This window comes from Heptranchias perlo, chromosome 35, assembly GCF_035084215.1.
Source record: "Heptranchias perlo isolate sHepPer1 chromosome 35, sHepPer1.hap1, whole genome shotgun sequence".
Lineage (NCBI taxonomy): Eukaryota > Metazoa > Chordata > Chondrichthyes > Hexanchiformes > Hexanchidae > Heptranchias > Heptranchias perlo.
Genome location: NC_090359.1, coordinates 12,687,539 through 12,705,684, shown reverse-complemented (window position 1 = coordinate 12,705,684; position 18,146 = coordinate 12,687,539). Strand labels below are relative to the sequence as shown.

The 18,146-nt window shown below is 45.4% G+C and overlaps 1 protein-coding gene and 2 non-coding genes across 3 annotated transcripts in view; 1 reads left to right on the top strand and 2 right to left on the bottom strand.

Moving 5' to 3' along the window:
* LOC137302074 (zona pellucida sperm-binding protein 3-like) overlaps positions 1-18,146 on the top strand; it is a 243,342-nt gene that overhangs the window by 179,682 nt on the left and 45,514 nt on the right. The gene's annotated exons all lie outside the window — the stretch shown is intronic.
* Positions 2,779-2,851, bottom strand: trnaf-gaa (transfer RNA phenylalanine (anticodon GAA)). The gene has a single exon. It is a non-coding gene; the product is annotated as a tRNA-Phe (tRNA).
* trnae-uuc (transfer RNA glutamic acid (anticodon UUC)) lies at positions 16,581-16,652 on the bottom strand. Its single transcript has one exon. It is a non-coding gene; the product is annotated as a tRNA-Glu (tRNA).

The window sequence follows — 18,146 nt, the reverse complement described above, 5'->3', positions numbered from 1 at the left end:
GTTCTCACCCAATGTGTTGCTGGTAATTTTGTGGAAGTGCATGACGGGATACTTGACCATATTAACTCTTCATTAACTCACATGATAGGATTAGCCACAAACACAAAGTAAGCACAATTGTTTAATTGCGTTTGAGCCTTGGTATGTTGATAATTAGGCCCAGCACAGCCAGGCCTTCCTTGAGAGAAGGACAGAATATAATAATAATAGAGTTGATGAATGGCCATGAAGCCTTGAGACTGGCTCCAGCCTTACTGATAACAAGGAACAGGAATGCAGAGAGAAAGAAAATAGGTGACATCTGCTCAGGCCGACGTGATGTCTATGGATGTTCGGCGGCTGGCTCACTACTTGATTGACCAACTACCTGAGCCAATAAAGAATGTACGTGTACGCCCATATTCTGTAACAGGTGGGCGTTGCCTCATGAATTGTATAAACTTGGGGAAATAAATAGTGATGTCTTGAGGAGTGTACATATTACAGAGAGGGAGGTGCTGGAAGTCTTAACGCGCATCAAGGTAGATAAATCTCCGGGACCTGATGAAATGTATCCCAGGACGTTATGGGAGGTTAGGGAGGAAATTGCGGGTCCCCTAGCAGAGATATTTGAATCATCCACCGCTACAGGTGAGGTGCCTGAAGATTGGAGGGTAGCAAATGTTGTGCCTTTGTTTAAGAAGGGCGGCAGGGAAAAGCCTGGGAACTACAGACCAGTGAGCCTGACATCTGTAGTGGGTAAGTTGTTAGAGGGTATTCTGAGGGACAGAATCTACAGGCATTTGGAGAGGCAGGGACTAATTAGGAACAGTCAGCATGGTTTTGTGAGAGGAAAATCATGTCTCACGAATTTGATTGAGTTTTTTGAAGGGGTAACCAAGAAGATAGATGAGGGCTGTGCAGTAGACGTGGTCTACATGGACTTCAGCAAAGCATTTGACAAGGTACCGCATGGTAGGTTGTTACATAAGGTTAAATCTCATGGGATCCAAGGTGAGGTAGCCAATTGGATACAAAATTGGCTTGACGACAGAAGACAGAGGGTGGTTGTCGAGGGTTGTTTTTCAAACTGGATGCCTGTGTCCAGCGGTGTGCCTCAGGGATCGGTGCTGGGTCCGCTGTTATTTGTTATTTATATTAATGATTTGGATGAGAATTTAGGAGGCATGGTTAGTAAGTTTGCAGATGACACCAAGATTGGTGGCATTGTGGACAGTGAAGAAGGTTATCTAGGATTGCAACGGGATCTTGATAAATTGGGCCAGTGGGCCGATGAATGGCAGATGGAGTTTAATTTAGATAAATGTGAGGTGATGCATTTTGGTAGATCGAATCGGGCCAGGACCTACTCCGTTAATGGTAGGGCGTTGGGGAGAGTTATAGAACAAAGAGATCTAGGAGTACAGATTCATAGCTCCTTGAAAGTGGAGTCACAGGTGGATAGGGTGGTGAAGAAGGCATTCAGCATGCTTGGTTTCATTGGTCAGAACATTGAATGCAGGAGTTGGGATGTCTTGTTGAAGTTGTACAGGGCATTGGTGAGGCCACACTTGGAGTACTGTGTACAGTTCTGGTCACCCTATTATAGAAAGGATATTATTAAACTAGAAAGAGTGCAGAAAAGATTTACTAGGATGCTACCGGGACTTGATGGTTTGACTTACAGGGAGAGGTTAGACAGACTGGGACTTTTTTCCCTGGAGAGTAGGAGGTTAAGGGGTGATCTTATAGAAGTCTATAAAATAATGAGGGGCATAGATAAGGTCGATAGTCAAAATCTTTTCCCAAAGGTAGGGGAGTCTATAACGAGGGGGCACAGATTTAAGGTGAGAGGGGAGAGATACAAAAGGATCCAGAGGGGCAATTTTTTCACTCAAAGGGTGGTGAGTGTCTGGAACGAGCTGCGAGAGGCAGTAGTAGAGGCGGGTACAATTTTGTCTTTTAAAAAGCATTTGGACAGTTACATGGGGAAGATGGGTATCGAGGGATATGGGCCAAGTGCAGGCAATTGGGACTAGCTTAGTGGTATAAACTGGGCGACATGGACATGTTGGGCCGAAGGGCCTGTTTCCATGTTGTAACTTCTATGATTCTATGATTCTATGATTCTAAACCTCCCGCCTCTCTGCCTCTCTCTCCTCCCTTAAGACACTTAAAACCTACCTCACCTGTCCCAATATCTCCTTATGTGGCTCCGTGTCACATTTTGTTTGATAATCGCTCCTGTGGCTTGGGACGTTTTACTCCGTTAAAGGCGCGATATAAATGCAAGTTGTTGTTGTTGGGGTGGAGAAAGCGTTTTCTTTCTTTTTATGAATCTTTTCTATCTCTCTATTTCTTTCCTTTCTCGGACTCTGTTTTCCGGGTCTGTTTACTGACACACATTACAATCTGTGTCACTCGGTGTCTAACAATGTGAGGCAATGTGTTTTATTCCCGCTGTGTTATCTCTCTGGCGGTTTGCTGCTAAATGTTTAACTCGCGGCCTGTTCCCATTAATGGTCACAAGCAGTAACAGACAGACAGAGCGTGTCTGACCGCCCTGAGATGTGGAAAAGGCATCAGTTCAGGGCAAATGCATCAAATCAAATGTTCATCGAGCACCGAGAGAGACAAAAACCAGAGAGAAAGGCAGAAGGAAATAGAGAAATTAAAGCTAAATACAGACATCCTTGATGTCTCTCTATTCCACCCCCAACCGTTCAGTGTCGGGTAAAAATGTCAGTGCAAATAAATGTTCGAGAATCGGCCCGAAGAAGAAACAAAATAACCCAAAACTGCCGAAACCCGGGATCAAATCAGGGACCTTGAGATGTTCACTCTAACGCTCTCCCAACTGAGCTATTTCGGCCCCACTCTTAATTTCCTTTTGATCACCCTCTTGGAATAAAATATAACCCCGGGTGGAATTGCCCCTCCCGCTCATTCCTCACTTCGGGAGAATGAGACCGACCATCAAGGAGAGATTTTCTGAGACTGTCGTTGAATCTCATTTATATTAAACATTCCTTGAACTCTCTGCCGGGGGGATTCAGAGCTGGGGTTCGCCATGAACCAGCTTCCCCTCAATTCCCAGCTTTATCAGTGAATCGAACAACAAACGCTCCACAGAGCTCAGGTTATATTAATAATAAAAACAGTAAATGCGGGAAACACTCAGCAGGTCAGGCAGCATCTGTGGAGAGAGAAACATCCTTTCAGGTCGATGACCTTTCATCATTACTCTCTCCACAGATGCTGCCTGACCTGCTGAGTATTTCCAGCATTTTCTGTTTTTACTTCAGATTTCCAGCATCTGCAGTTTTTTTTTTTTGTTTTACAGCTTGTATTAATGTTCTGCTGATGATATCTTAATATTATCTTGTTTTTGGGCCACTTTAATCAGGTTCATGGACAAATTCTTCCATCATCCCTTCTCCCACATCGCTTCTCTCTCTCATTTATTCTTTTCTCCTTTCAATCCAGAAGAGGGCGGGAATCAGAGCTCACCCCCCGAACCCTCCGCACACAGACCCCCGTCTACCACCCCGTGTGATCCAAGAGACAATTCAATACATTACACTCTGTATAAACACAGAAAGCTGACACACCAGGGGAGATCACACGGTGTTGGACACGGAGTGAAATAAACTGAAGTGTTTATAAAAAGTTACAGATCACAACCCGTGTCTCTGTCTCTCTCCACCATCCCCAGCCGGTGCTGTGTTATCCGATCTCACCCAATGTGTTCCTGGGAATTTTCATCAACATCTTTGAATGTGGCAGCAGAAGTTGGTGAAACCGTTCAAACAGCATCCGGTTCCTTGGCTTAATAATAGAGAAATAAGAGTACAAAAGCAAGGAAGTTATGCTAAACGTTTATTAATCAATGTTCAGGCCTCATATGAAGTATTTTGTCCAATTCTGGGCACTATAATTTATTAAGGATGTAAAGGTCTTGGAGAGGATGGAGAGGAGATTTACCAGAATTATACCAGGGATGGGGTTTAGTTGTGTGGAGAGACTCGAGAACCTGGGATTGTTCTGCTTCGAGCAATGAAGGTTAAGGGTAGAAGTAATCCACGTGTTCAAAATTAAGAGGGGTTTTGATCGAGTAAATAAGGAGAAACTTCACCCACTGGCGGGAGGGTCGGCAACCAACGGACGCAGATTTAAGATAATTGGCAAAAGAACTAGAGGGAAATAAGCAGGTTTTTTTACACAGCAAATTGTTATGATCTGGAACGCACTGCCTTAAAGGATGGTGGAGCTCGATTCAATCGTAACATTAAAAGGAGAATTGGATAAATACTTGAGTATCTCTCCACAGATACTATCTGACCTGCTGATTGTTGCCAGCAGTTTCTGGGTTTATTTTTGTGCTTTCACTGGAGCAGTTTTCCTGACAACCTGCAACTTGCCTCAAGGGCGCAGATTCAAGCACAACTTTCTTGTGCTCTTCTCACACACAAGATCGCACTTTACTTTCCAACACACGCGCTTTAAAATCTGCCGTTTCCGCACACAGCGTCCTGCGCCACGAGAATTTGAAAGACCTTCCGCTCATGGCCTGTAATCGCTCCTTTTTCCCCACAGGCGCTCTTTACATTTATCCTATACTCGATTCAATCGCACGTTTCAACAGAACTATTAAGATGAAGGTGGAACACTTCCGATCTTACTGCACCGCCCCAACTTGCCAAATGTGAACCTTTCAACCGCCATTCGCAGCTCTGTTGCGCTGCCCGTCACTCACGCACATCAACTGCTGAGAGAAAAGAGCCAACAAGCATCAAAACAAAAACCAGTTCTTCAGTTACCATCCCCTGGATCACAAGATTCCCCAAGTAAATTTCGTGAACAATCGGGCGGCTGTCTTTCCAGAGACCAGCCCTGCTTTCGTCGTGTTTGTCTGTCGAGCGGTCACGCAGATCGAAATGTGTCGACTGATTTCAAGGCACAAATGAACATTGGTGTGAATGGGACATGTGCCCAATAGAAACAGCGGTCGGAGCAGAACAAACTTAAAGGAGTGAGATCGTGAAAGTGAATGTTAGAGTCGGCAATGGAGCAGGAAAGTGTCCATGAAATGGAAGGAGGAAAGTCAAGGCGGCCTATTGATTGTGGAAGGAAGAAAAAGCTGGGAGAAGAGGGGATTTGAACTGTGGAACATCAAGTACAGGCATGTGAGAGAGGTGGGATTTGACGGAATTGAAAGGTTTCACCAAAACATTTTTCTTTCATGTTCTGAAGATTGATTTCTTGCTGCATCCTCTCAGCACATGTGGGAAAGGAAAAAATCGGTAAATGAAACTCTGTGGAGACTCGGATTCGCTCCGATGTTACTGCGACCACAACGCAGAGTGTTAACCTCAAAACGATCACGACGCAGCACATGAGGTGTGGCAGTTGTGCCCCAACAACATTAATGGCACGCATGACACTGCTGAGAAAAGAAAGATTTTGGTGATGAGGCTAAAATGTTCAACAGCTCAGATTATGGCAGCGCAGAGACTGGAGCCTAAATCCAGCGCCTTGGACCGCTCGGCCACGCTACCGCATCACAAGAGTGTTGTCCAGAATCTCGGAACTGGTGATTGAAAAGCGGCTTTCCGACTCTGACCTTTGAGTCCAAGATTTTTGCCTTGAAAGAATCAAATAAAAGGGCTTTCTTTGCACTGTTCTTGCGACCAGGTGGCTGAGTGGTTGAGGTGATGGACTGCTAATCCATTGAGCTTTGCCAGCATGGTTTTGCATCCCAGCCGCGCCATTACTGCCTTTTTTTAATCGTTCATGGGATGTGGGCGTCGCTGGCGAGGCCACCATTTATTGCCCATCCCTAATTGCCCTTGAGAAGGTGGTGGTGAGCCGCCTTCTTGAACTGTTGCAGTCCATGTGGTGAAGGTTCTCCCACAGTGCTGTTAGGTAGGGAGTTCCAGGATTTTGACCCAGCGACGATGAAGGAACGGTGATATATTTCCAAGTCGGGATGGTGTGTGACTTGGAGGGGAACGTGCAGGTGGTGTTGTTCCCATGTGCCTGCTGCCCTTGTCCTTCTAGATGTTAGAGGTCGTGGGTTTGGGAGGTGCTGTCGAAGAAGCCTTGGCGAGTTGCTGCAGTGCATCCTGTGGATGGTACACACTGCAGCCACAGTGCGCCGGTGGTGAAGGGAGTGAATGTTTAGGGTGGTGGATGGGGTGCCGAACAAGTGGGCTACTTTTTCCTGGATGGTGTCGAGCTTCTTGAATGTTGTTGGAGCTGCACTCATCCAGGCAACGGGAGAGTATTCTATCACACTCCTGACTTGTGCCTTGTAGATGGTGGAAAGGCTTTGGGGAGTCCGGAGGTGGGTCACTCACCACAGAATACCCAGCTTCTGGCCTACTCGTGTAGCCACAGTATTTATATGGCTGGTCCAGTTCAGTTTCTGGTCAATGGTGACACCCAGGATGTTGATGATGGGGGATTCGGCGATGGTAGTGCCGTTGAATGTCAAGGGGAGGTGGTCAGACTCTCTCTTGTTGGAGATTGTCATTGCCTGGCAATTGTCTGGCATCAATGTTACTTGCCACTTATGAGCCCAAGCCTGGATATTGTCCAGGTCTTGCTGCATGTGGGCACGGACTGCTTCTTATCTGTGGGGTTGCGAATGGAACTGAACACTGCGCAATCATCAGCAAACATCCCCATTTCTGACCTTATGATGGGGGAAAGCTCATTGATGAAGCAGCTGAATATGGTTGGGCCAAAGACACTGCCCTGAGGAACTCCTGCAGCAATGTCCTGGGGCTGAGATGATTGGCCTCCAACAACCACTACCATCTTCTTTTGTGCTCCTTCTGACTCCAGCCACTGGAGAGTTTTCCACTGAAGCGGCAGCTGAACGGATGGTCTCAATCTTTGTGACAAAATAGTCCAGGAGCTCCTCGCAAATTTTGTGGTGAGGGTGGAGGAGGCAGGGGGTGCAAGAAGTCGGTTTGTGGTCGAGAAGAGATACCGGGGGTATCTTTGGATTCCTGGATAATCCTGGAATAATGAGCAGTTTTCTGTCTCTCTCTGTTTCGGCCTGGTGAATTAGCCCGGGTCTGTTCACAGGGCGATTCTGCGTTTTATTTCTTCCTCATTATTGTGGTTCTGATATCGAGGAGCGGATTTTAAAATCTGCTCGGAGATCAGTGAAATTAAATCGTAGAAAGTGAAAAAGTCCGAGTCAGTTTTTCACTGTATTTTCTTCATTCGATGTTGCTGATAAATGAAAGTGAAGCTTCTAAAGACAGACCTTCCCGTCGGGGAATTGACCCCAGTCTCCAGGGTGATAGACACTGATACTCACCATGATACTAACGAGGAACTGGTGCCGGAAGGGGATGTACGTTCACCACAGATGCTTCACGTTTCAGTAAATCTGTTTGAGCTATTCTTTTGGTGACAGTTTGTTTAACTTTCCACGGACCACTGTTGAAAGAAGAATTACTGACCACTTTTCCATCTCATGTTGGATCATGATGTGGGGAGTGCGGGAGAGAGTGAGACAGAGAAAGACCGACTCAAGAAAACAAAGAAAATATGAGGCACATACACAGACAGATAGACACAGACACGCGTACACATGGAGTGACTCAGAAATATGGAGAGACAGAACATGGATAATTTGGCTGATTTTTGTTCTATTTCTGTCGTAGATTTCGAGACATCTCACAGATCAATGAAAATGAGCATAAAACTCGAGGTGTTCAATGCCGTGGAATTTTAATTCACTTCAGAATTATTAATTCTACAAGAAACTTGTTGAATTTTGAAACACAGAGATGAACACGTTGATAAATGACGGGATCTGAAGTCTGTCAGATTTGAACCTGCGCGAGGGAAATGAATGAAATTCTAATCTGTCACCTGAACCACGAGTCAGTCAAAATCACTATTGCTCTGCATCCAGTCCTCAAATAGTCTCCGTACAATAATATTCTGAAAGTGACAATCACCTGTTTTTTTTTCCCTGTAGTTTATTTTTAGGAAGAAGCTCGGCGAAGACATAAAATTAAAAGTTGGCGTCTGATAAATGCTTCCTCCCCGTCGGGGAATTAAACCCCGGACTGAGGCGGGGCAACTCACCACGATAAGAGAGAAAGAAAGAACGAAAGAAAGACAGTCAGTTGTCGTTGTCTAACAAAGAGAAGGAAATGTAAAAGGTTCTTTCAAGAGTGGCCCGTGGAAAATGAAACAAACTATCATCAAATAAATAGTTAAAAGAAATGCACTGATACATGAAGCATGTCTAAAACCATCTGGGATGAGTGCACGATGGCTGCAGCAGCTCCTCGTTAGTATAGTGGTGAGTATCCCCGCCTGTCACGCGGGAGACCGGGGTTCAATTCCCCGACAAGGAAATTAAACTTTCGCTGCCTTCAAAAGCTTTTATCTCCAATATTGGATGCGGAATATACAGTGAAAAACTGACTCGGAGTTTCCCACTTTCCCCAATTTAATTTCACTGATATTCCAGCGGTTTTAAAATCTGCTCTCAGCGTCACTCTTCACCTCGATGTTCGACTGGCTTCTGTGATGGTGGGGATTTCGGGAGGAGGCCGAGATAGATCATCCACTCGGCACTTCTGGCTGAAGACGGTTTCTAAAACTTTGCACTCACGTGCTGGGCTTTACCATCATTGAGGATGGGGATGTTCACAGAGCCTCTTCCCGTTAGTTGTTTAATTATCCACCATCATTCACAAATGGGTGTGGCAGGACTGCAGAGCTTTGATCTGATCCGTTGTTTGTGGTATCGCGAAGCTCTATCAACAGCATGCTGCTTCCACTGTTTGTCAAGTAGTCCTGTGTTACTTTCAGGTTATTGGTGTGTGTATGTGTTTATGTAGCTAGGAATGTGTGTGTTTGTGTATGTGTGAATATGACTATGTCTGTCTCACTTGTTATATGCGTTTCTGAGTGTCCCTCTCTTTCTTTCTATCTGTCACTTTTTCCCTGCTCCCCAAATAATTTTTCTCTGGACCTTGACTAACAAAGAGATAGAAAGTAAGTCTTCTTTCAACAGTAGCATGTGGAAAGTTAAACAAATTGTCATCAAAGAAGTCGTGAAAATAGATTCACTGAAACGTGCATCCTTTTCATTGCTGCACGTAAGATCTTTCATGTCTGCGCCTGTTCCGAGACCTGTCTCTCTCTGTTTCGGGCTGGTGACAGCGCGATTCTGCGTTTTATTTCTTGCCCATCATTGTGGTTCTCACATCGAGCTGAAGCGTGAGGCAGAGAGCAGATATTTAAAATCGCTGTGAAATCAAATTGTCGAAGTGGGAAAGGCCGAGTCAGTTTTTCATTGTATTTTCAACATCCAATATTGCAGATCAATGAACGTGAAGCTTCGAAAGCAGCAATAACCTCCTCGTCGAGGAATTGAACCCCGGTCTCCCGCGTGACAGGCGGGGATACTCACCACTATACTAACGAGGAATTGGGACAGACATTTACCGTATATTCGCCAAAGATGCTTCACTTTTCAGTGAATCTGTTTGAACTGTTCATTTGATGACAGTTTGTTTAACTTTCCATGAACCACTGTTGAAAGAAAAATTACCGACCACTTTTGCATCACATGTTGGATCATGATGTGGGTAACGCGGGAGAGAGTGAGACAGAAAGAGACAGATCTTCTCAGGAAAATATAGAAAATATGAGGCACATACACAGACAGACAGACAGACACACAGAAACAGACACACATGCACATGGATTGACTCAGAAATACTGAGAGTCAGAATATGGATAATTTGGCTGATTTTTGTTCTATTTCTGTCGTAGATTTCGTGAAATCTTGCAGATCAATTAAAATGAGCATAAAACTCGAGGTACTCAATGCTGTGGAATTTTAATTCACTTAAGAATTATTAATTCGACAAGAAACTTGTTGAATTTTGAAACGCAGAGATGAAACAGGTTGATGAATGACGGGATCTGAAGTCTGTCAGATTTGAACCAATGAATGAATTTCTAATCTGTCACCTGAATCACCAGTTAGTAAAAATCACAATTGCTCTGCATCCAGTCCTCAAATAGTCTCCGTACAATAATATTCTGAAAGTGACAATCACCTGTTTTTTTGCTCTGCAGTTTTTGTTCAGGAAGAAGCTCGGCGAAGACATAAAATTAAAAGTTGGCGTCTGATAAATGCTTCCTCCCCGTCGGGGAATTGAACCCCGGACTGAGGCGGGGCAACTCACCACGATAAGAGAGAAAGAAAGAACGAAAGAAAGACAGAGTCAGTTGTCGTTGTCGAACAAAGTGAAGGAAATGTAAAAGGTTCTTTCAAGAGTGGCCCGTGGAAAATGAAACAAACTATCTTCAAATAAATAGTTGAAAGAAATGCACTGATACATGAAGCATGTCTAACGCCATCTGGGATGAGTGCACGATCAATGTAGCAGCTCCTCGTTAGTATAATGGTGAGTATCCCCGCCTGTCACGCGGGAGACCGGGGTTCAATTCCCCGACAAGGAGATTAAACTTTCGCCGCCTTCAAAAGCTTTTATCTCCAATATTGGATGCGGAATATACAGTGAAAAACTGACTCGGAGTTTCCCACTTTCCCCAATTTAATTTCACTGATATTCCAGCGGTTTTAAAATCTGCTCTCAGCTTCACTCTGCACCCCGATGTTCGACTGGCTTCTGTGATGGTGGGGATTTCGGGAGGAGGCCGAGATGGATCATCCACTCGGCACTTCTGGCTGAAGACGGTTTCTAAAACTTTGCACTCACGTGCTGGGCTTCACCATCATTGAGGATGGGGATGTTCATAGAGCCTCTTCCCGTTAGTTGTTTAATTATCCACCATCATTCACAAATGGGTGTGGCAGGACTGCAGAGCTTTGATCTGATCCGTTGTTTTTTGGGATCGCGAAGCTCTATCAACAGCATGCTGCTTCCACTGTTTGTCAAGTAGTCCTGTGTTACTTTCAGGTTATTGGTGTGTGTATGTGTTTATGTAGCTAGGAATGTGTGTGTTTGTGTATGTATGAATATGACTATGTCTGTCTCACTTGTTATATGCGTTTCTGAGTGTCTCTCTCTTTCTTTCTGTCTGTCACTTTTTCCCTGCTCCCCAAATAATTTTTCTCTGGACCTTGACTAATAAAGAGATAGAAAGTAAGTCTTCTTTCAACAGTGGCATGTGGAAAGTTAAACAAATTGTCATCAAAGAAGTCGTTAAAATCGATTCACTGAAACGTGCATCCTTTTCATTGCTGTATGTAAGATCTTTCATGTCTGCGCCTGTTCCGAGACCTGTCTCTCTCTGTTTCGGGCTGGTGACAGCGCGATTCTGCGTTTTATTTCTTGCCCATCATTGTGGTTCTCACATCGAGCTGAAGCGTGAGGCAGAGAGCAGATTTTTAAAATCGCTGTGAAATCAAATTGCAGAAGTGGGAAAGTCCGAGTCAGTTTTTCATTGTAATTTCAACATCCAATATTTTAGATAAATGAAAGTGAAGCTTCGAAAGCAGCAATAACCTCCTCGTCGGGGAATTGAACCCCGGTCTCTCGCGTGACAGGCGGGGATACTCACCACTATACTAACGAGGAATTGGTACAGACATTTACCGTATATTCACCAAAGATGCTTCACTTTTCAGTGAATCTGTTTGAACTGTTCATTTGATGACAGTTTGTTTAACTTTCCACGAACCACTGTTGAAAGAAAAATTACCGACCACTTTTGCATCACATGTTGGATCATGATGTGGGTAACGCGGGAGAGAGTGAGACAGAAAGAGACAGATCTTGTCAGGAAAATATAGAAAATATGAGGCACATACACAGACAGACACACATACACATAGATTGACTCAGAAATACTGAGAGTCAGAATTTGGATAATGTGGTTGATTTTTGTTCTATTTCTGTCGTAGATTTCGTGAAATCTTGCAGATCAATTAAAATGAGCATAAAACTCGAGGTACTCAATGCTGTGGAACTTTAATTCACTTAATAATTATTAATTCTACAAGAAACTTGTTGAATTTTGAAATGCAGAGATGAAACAGGTTGATGAATGACGGGATTTGAAGTCTGTCAGATTTGAACCTGCGCGGTGGAAATGAATGAATTTCTAATCTGTCACCTTAACCGCCAGTTAGTAAAAATCTCAATTGCTCTGCATGCATTCCTCAAATCATCTCTTAATTATCCACCAGCATTCACAAATGGGTGTGGCAGGACTGCAGAGCTTTGATCTGATCCGTTGTTTGTGGGATCGCTTAGCTCTGTCTACAGCATGCTGCTTCCACTGTTTGTCAAGTCGTCCTGTGTTACTTTCATGTTATTGGTGTGTGTATGTTGGTCTTTATATGTGTGTGTGTGAGTGTTTATGTCGCTCGAATGTGGGCCTCCATTTTTACAGCTTTTTTATTTTAACCTCTTGGGGCCGGGATTCCTGGGCCTTCTCCTTCACACCACATGAGAGGAGGCGAGAAGGCCCGAAACAGCAGGTAAATGCCTTTATAGCACAGCTGGTGGCCCGGAGGAGCAGGAGTGCTTTCCGCAGGCCCAACAAGCCAACCTGCCGTGATCCCACACAGATGATCGGCCGACCCCCTCCAAATCTCCGACACCCCGGCACGAACTACGAACCCCATGATCTCCGACCCCTGCAATGACTCCCGAACGCGACCCCCGATGACTGAGCCCTCGCTCCGATGACTGACCCACCCATGACCTCATGACCCCGTGACCCCCCTCCCCGATAAAATCAAGCCCAATGAGTTTGATTCCCGTTGTGTTATCTCTCTGGCGGTTTGCTGATAAACGTTTAACTCGCGGCCTGTTCCCGTCAATGGTCACAAGTAGTAACAGACAGAGCGGGTCTGACCGCCCCGAGATGTGGAAAAGACATCAGTTTGGGACAAATGCCTCAAATCAAATGGTCTCCCGGCACCGAGAGAGACAAATTCCAGAGAAAAAGGCAGAAGAGAAAAGAGAAATAAAAGCTCAATAAAGACACTGTCAATATTTCCCATTCTTGATGCCTGTCTATTTCTTCCCCAACCTTTCTGTGCCGGTTAAAATTTCTGTGTAAATAAATGCGAGAATCGACTCAAAGAACGAGAACAAAGCAACAAAAATTGCCGAACACAGAATCAAACCCAGAGACCTTCAGATCTTCAATCTCACGCTCTCCAAACTCAACTATTTCGGCTCAACTGGAAATTGGACTTTGTGACATCACCTTGGACAAAAATATAAACCGGGTGGAATTTCCCCTCCCGCTCATTCCTCACTCTGGGGGAATGGGACCAGACCAGATGTCGGAGCTCAGGTTATGTTAATATTCAGCTGATGACATCTTCATATTATCTTGTGTTTGGCCTCATTTAATCAGGTTCATGGGCACTTTCTTCCCTCATCCCTTCTCCCAAATCGCTTCTTCCCTGAAGCAATGTGGTGCAGCCGTGGCCAAATTTAACAGGAAAAGCCAATTATCGCCTGCTTCCCACAGGAGAAAAAGCTCACCCTGGAGATTCAAGCGGAGCAAATTCCCAAATAACGTTCCCACCCAGGATCGAACCGGGGACTTTTCGCGTGTGAGATAAATGTGATAACCGCTCCACTCCAGAAACCATTGCTCAATTTATCGCATCGTGTGGCTTCTCTGTTAAACAACATCTGTCCCACACTAAAGGCTCTCAATCCTTCTCTTTCACAAACATTTCACTGATCAAAACTTCACAAGTCACACAGGAAAAAGTCTTCATTTCAAAATCATTAAACTCCCGAAGGAGCTGCGGGAACAGATTGAACGGTGTAACTGAGTGCAGAGATACAATTGTAAACAATTTTACAACACCAAGTTATAGTCCAGCAATTTTATTTTAAATTCACAAGCTTTCGGAGGCTTCCTCCTTCGTCAGGTTGACGAAGGAGGAAGCCTCCGAAAGCTTGTGAATTTACAATTGTCAACCCCAGTCCATCACCGGCATCTCCACATCATGACTACAGAGATACAGAGAGACACCAGCAGAGGGAGGTAGAGAGCGGTGTAACTGAGTCCAGAGATACAGAGAGACACCAGCAGAGGGAGGTAGAGAGCGGTGCAACTGAGTACAGAGATACAGAGAGACACCAGCAGAGGGAGGTAGAGAGCGGTGCAACTGAGTACAGAGATACAGAGAGACACCAGCAGAGGGAGGTAGAGAGCGGTGTAACTGAGTACAGAGATACAGAGAGACACCAGTAGAGGGAGGTAGAGAGCGGTGTCACTGAGTACAGAGATACAGAGAGACACCAGCAGAGGGATGTAGAGAGCGGTGTAACTGAGAACAGAGAAATGCAGAGAATTTGACACCACCAGGTTATTGTCCAACAATTTTATTTGAAAATGACAGCTTTTGGAGGCTTTCTCCTTCGTCAGGTGAGACACCAGCAGAGGGAGGTAGAGAGCGGTGTAACTGAGTACAGAGAAAGAGAGAGACACCAGCAGACTGTGCAGCAAAGCAACCTTTTATCTGAAATCTGAGGCGAGATCTAAACTGCACAGAGTAGAGGAAGCATTACTGTGTTTCTAACCCGTGTTGTACCTGCCCTGGGAATGTTTGATTTGACAGTGTAGAGGGAGCTTCATTCTGCATATAACCCATGCTGTACCTGTCCTGCGAGTGTTTGATGGGGCAGTTCAGAGTGAACTTTAATCAGTCTCTCCACATAACTGAAGTCCCTCATCCCTGGCACCATTCTAGTAAATCTCCTCTGCACCCTCTCTAAGGCCTTGACATCCTTCCCAATGTTTGGTGTCCAGAATTGAACACAATACTCCAGCTGAGGCCCAACCAGTGTTTTATAAAGGTTTAGTATCAATTCCTTGCTTTTGTATTCTGTGCCTCAATTAATAAAGCCAAGGGCCCCATTTGCTTTTTTAAACAGCCTTCTCAACTTATCCTGCCACCTTCAAAGATTTGTGTACATACACCTCCAGGTCTCTCTATTCCTGCACTCCCTTTAAAATTGCACCATTTACTTTTTATTTTCTCTCCTCATTCTTCCTACCATAATGTATCACTTCACAATTTTCTGCATTAAATTTCATCTGCCATGTTTCTGCCCATTTCACCAGTCTGTCTGTGTCCTCCTGAAGTCTGTTACTATGCTCCACATTGTTTATTACATTTCTGAGTTTCGTGTCATGTGCAAACTTTGAAATTATACCCTGTACTCCCAAGTCCCAGTCATTAATATATATCAAAAAGAGCAGTGGTCCTAATACCGAGCCCTGGGGGACACCACTGTATACTTGCCTCCAGTCTGAAAATCAACTGTTCACCACTACTTTCTGTTTTCTGCCCCTTAGCCAAATTTGGATCCACGCTGCCATTGTCCGTTTAATCCCAAGGTCTTCAATTTTGCTAACAAGTCTATTATGTGATACTTTATCCTCCCTTAATCTCTCCCTGCATAGAAACTCCCCGACCCATATTCATGGCCAGTCCCTCGACCTTGCCATCTCACGTGGCCTCTCTACTCCCGATCGTGTCAATCATGGATAAGGCCATCTCTGATCACTTCCTTGTATCCCTCTCCACCCACATAGAATCATAGAATCATAGAAACGTTACAGCACGGAAGGAGGCCATTTGGCCCATCGAGTCCATACCGGCTCTATGCAAGATCAATCCAGCGAGTCCCACTCCCCCAATGCACATCACAGAATGAACTCAGGAATCCCACGCCACTTTCTATGAGCGGTAACAGGCTGCGGTTATGGTGCAGACCGGGACCCAGGGCTGAGGCTGTGGTCATCAGTTACTCTGGGAGTGGCACAGTCTGGTTCATGACTAGCCAAGGGTGAGAGTAACCCCAGGGAGTCAGGCTGGTGTTTAGAAGGGTGTGGGTTCCAGCTCCCGTTCCAGGACTGGGACACATGATCCAGACTGACTGTGTCGTTCTGAGAGGGAGCTGCATCGTGAGAGGTGCTGTCCTTTGAAATAGGTGTTCAGTGGTAATTTGTGAAGAGCAGGGAGTTCTCCCGGTGTCCTGGCCAATATTCTTTCCCCAACCATCAGCACCCAACAAACAGGAGGTCTGCTCAATATAGCATCACTGTTTGTGGGATCTTGCTGTACACAACTTGGCTGCTACGTTCTCTTATAAAACGATAGTGACTGAACTTCTAGTGAAGTGCGTTGGGATGTCCTGAGGATGTGAAAGGTGCTATACAAATGCAAGTTCCTTGTTTCTCACAGTGGGCCGTGTCTCTTTCCTTGTCTCATTGAGACTCTCAGTTAATTGGTCCGTTCTCTCCGCAGATGGGGCCCGACCCGCTGAGTGTTTCCAGATTGTTCTGTGCGTGTTTCACTCAGACTCGGGTTTTACAGTAAATAATAAAAGGACTGCAGTAAGACACTTGGCCATGAGCTGCTGAGTGACCTGTCGGGACATTGTTGCTTGCTTCCCTTCAGCTTGTGGGACTGGGTTTTTGGTGCACTGTCCCTTCAAGTGCTGTGGTCTGCCTCATTTCTCAGTGTGATTGTGGTACGAACTCAGAAGCAGCCACAGTCCGGACTGCAGGCAAATTGGGAGGCTGGGACTAAAAGTTTACTATTCCCACACCGGGAATCGAACCCGGGCCGCCTGGGTGAAAACCAGGAATCCTCACCGCTAGACCATATGGGAACTGAAAAACCAACTAGCAAGAAGGGCACTGAGACTACAACCGGAAAGTTAACGGACGATTCAAAGGAGGTATTCACAATTATGAAAGGTATTGACAGAGTATTTAAGGAGAAATTGTTTCCAGTGATGGAAGGGTTAATAACCAGAAGAGAAAGATTTAAGGTAAATTGAAAGACAGTCATGGGGGGTGTGACTAAGATTGAGACCATTCATTCAGCTGCCTCTGCCGCTCCCCTCCCTTCCCCGAGCCCACCAAGTTAATCTCCGATCTCCCCTCATGCCCTCTCTGAGCTCTCTTGACCCACCTCCTGCTCCCTCGACCCTATTCCCACCAAACTGCTGACCACCCAACCTCCCTTCCTGGCCCCATGTTAGCTGACATTGTTAATGTTCTCCTCTCCTCAGGTACGGTCCCCCTCCCGATCAAATCTTCCATCATCACCCTCCTTCATAAAAGACCCACCCTTGACCCCTGTGTCCTTGCAAACTACCACCCCATCTCCCACCTCCCTTTCCTCTTCAAAGTGTTGTCGCCTCCCAAATCCATGTCCATCTTTCCCACAACACCATGTTTGAATCCCTCCAATCAGGTTTCCACTCTTGCCACAGTACTGAAACGGCCCTTGGCAAAGTCACAAATGACATCCTCTGTGACTGTGTAGAGGGAGATTTAATCTTGATCGAACCCTTGATGCACCTGCCCCCGGAGTGTTTGATGGCACAATGTAGAGGGAGCTTTACTCTGCCATGTGCTGTACAGTATCAGTCTGTGATGGAGCAGAGCCCTGCTCTTTAATAGAAATCATTCTTTCGACAAGCCACTGAGCCGCTACAGCAGCCTCCAAGATCCAAAGTCTGATTTCCATCCCACAGTTCCAGCAGTTAGCGAGGGCTGGGCCACGTTAACAGCAGCTCTCTGTTCCTGGTCTGGAGCTGAGGTGTTGTGTATTGTCCCTGACACAGGGACCAGACGGTGAGCTGCTGGCTCCTATTGTTCTGGGATCATTCCCTGCTGCTCTGTTCTCACCTCTTCACTGGGTCTCAGATTATTACCAGCCATCTTACTGATCAATAAACAATCGGCAGTCTGACCGAGGAGATTTGAAATGTGTGAAACATTTCATGTGTCTCATCCCTCTCCCTGGACACAAATAAATCGGCCACCATGAAATGTTCACAGTTCATTTCTTGAACCTTTTCCTTCTTAGAAGAATCTTTTAAACTCCTTGCTAAAGTGACCATTGATCTTAATGTCTTGTTTTGCGGTATGTCCTAGATTGTTCCAGGTCAGCTTTGTAATAACTCGGTGGTAGTTGAAAAGTGGGATCATTATATTAAATCGAGATATTTATCACAGCCCCGCCCCCCAAACATTCAATCCACCGTTCAGGAGGAGAACCCCTCTGCTCACTGACCTACATTGGCTCCCAGTCCACCAACATCTCAAATTTAAAATTCTCCTCCTCGTGTTCAAATCCCTCCATGACCTCGCCC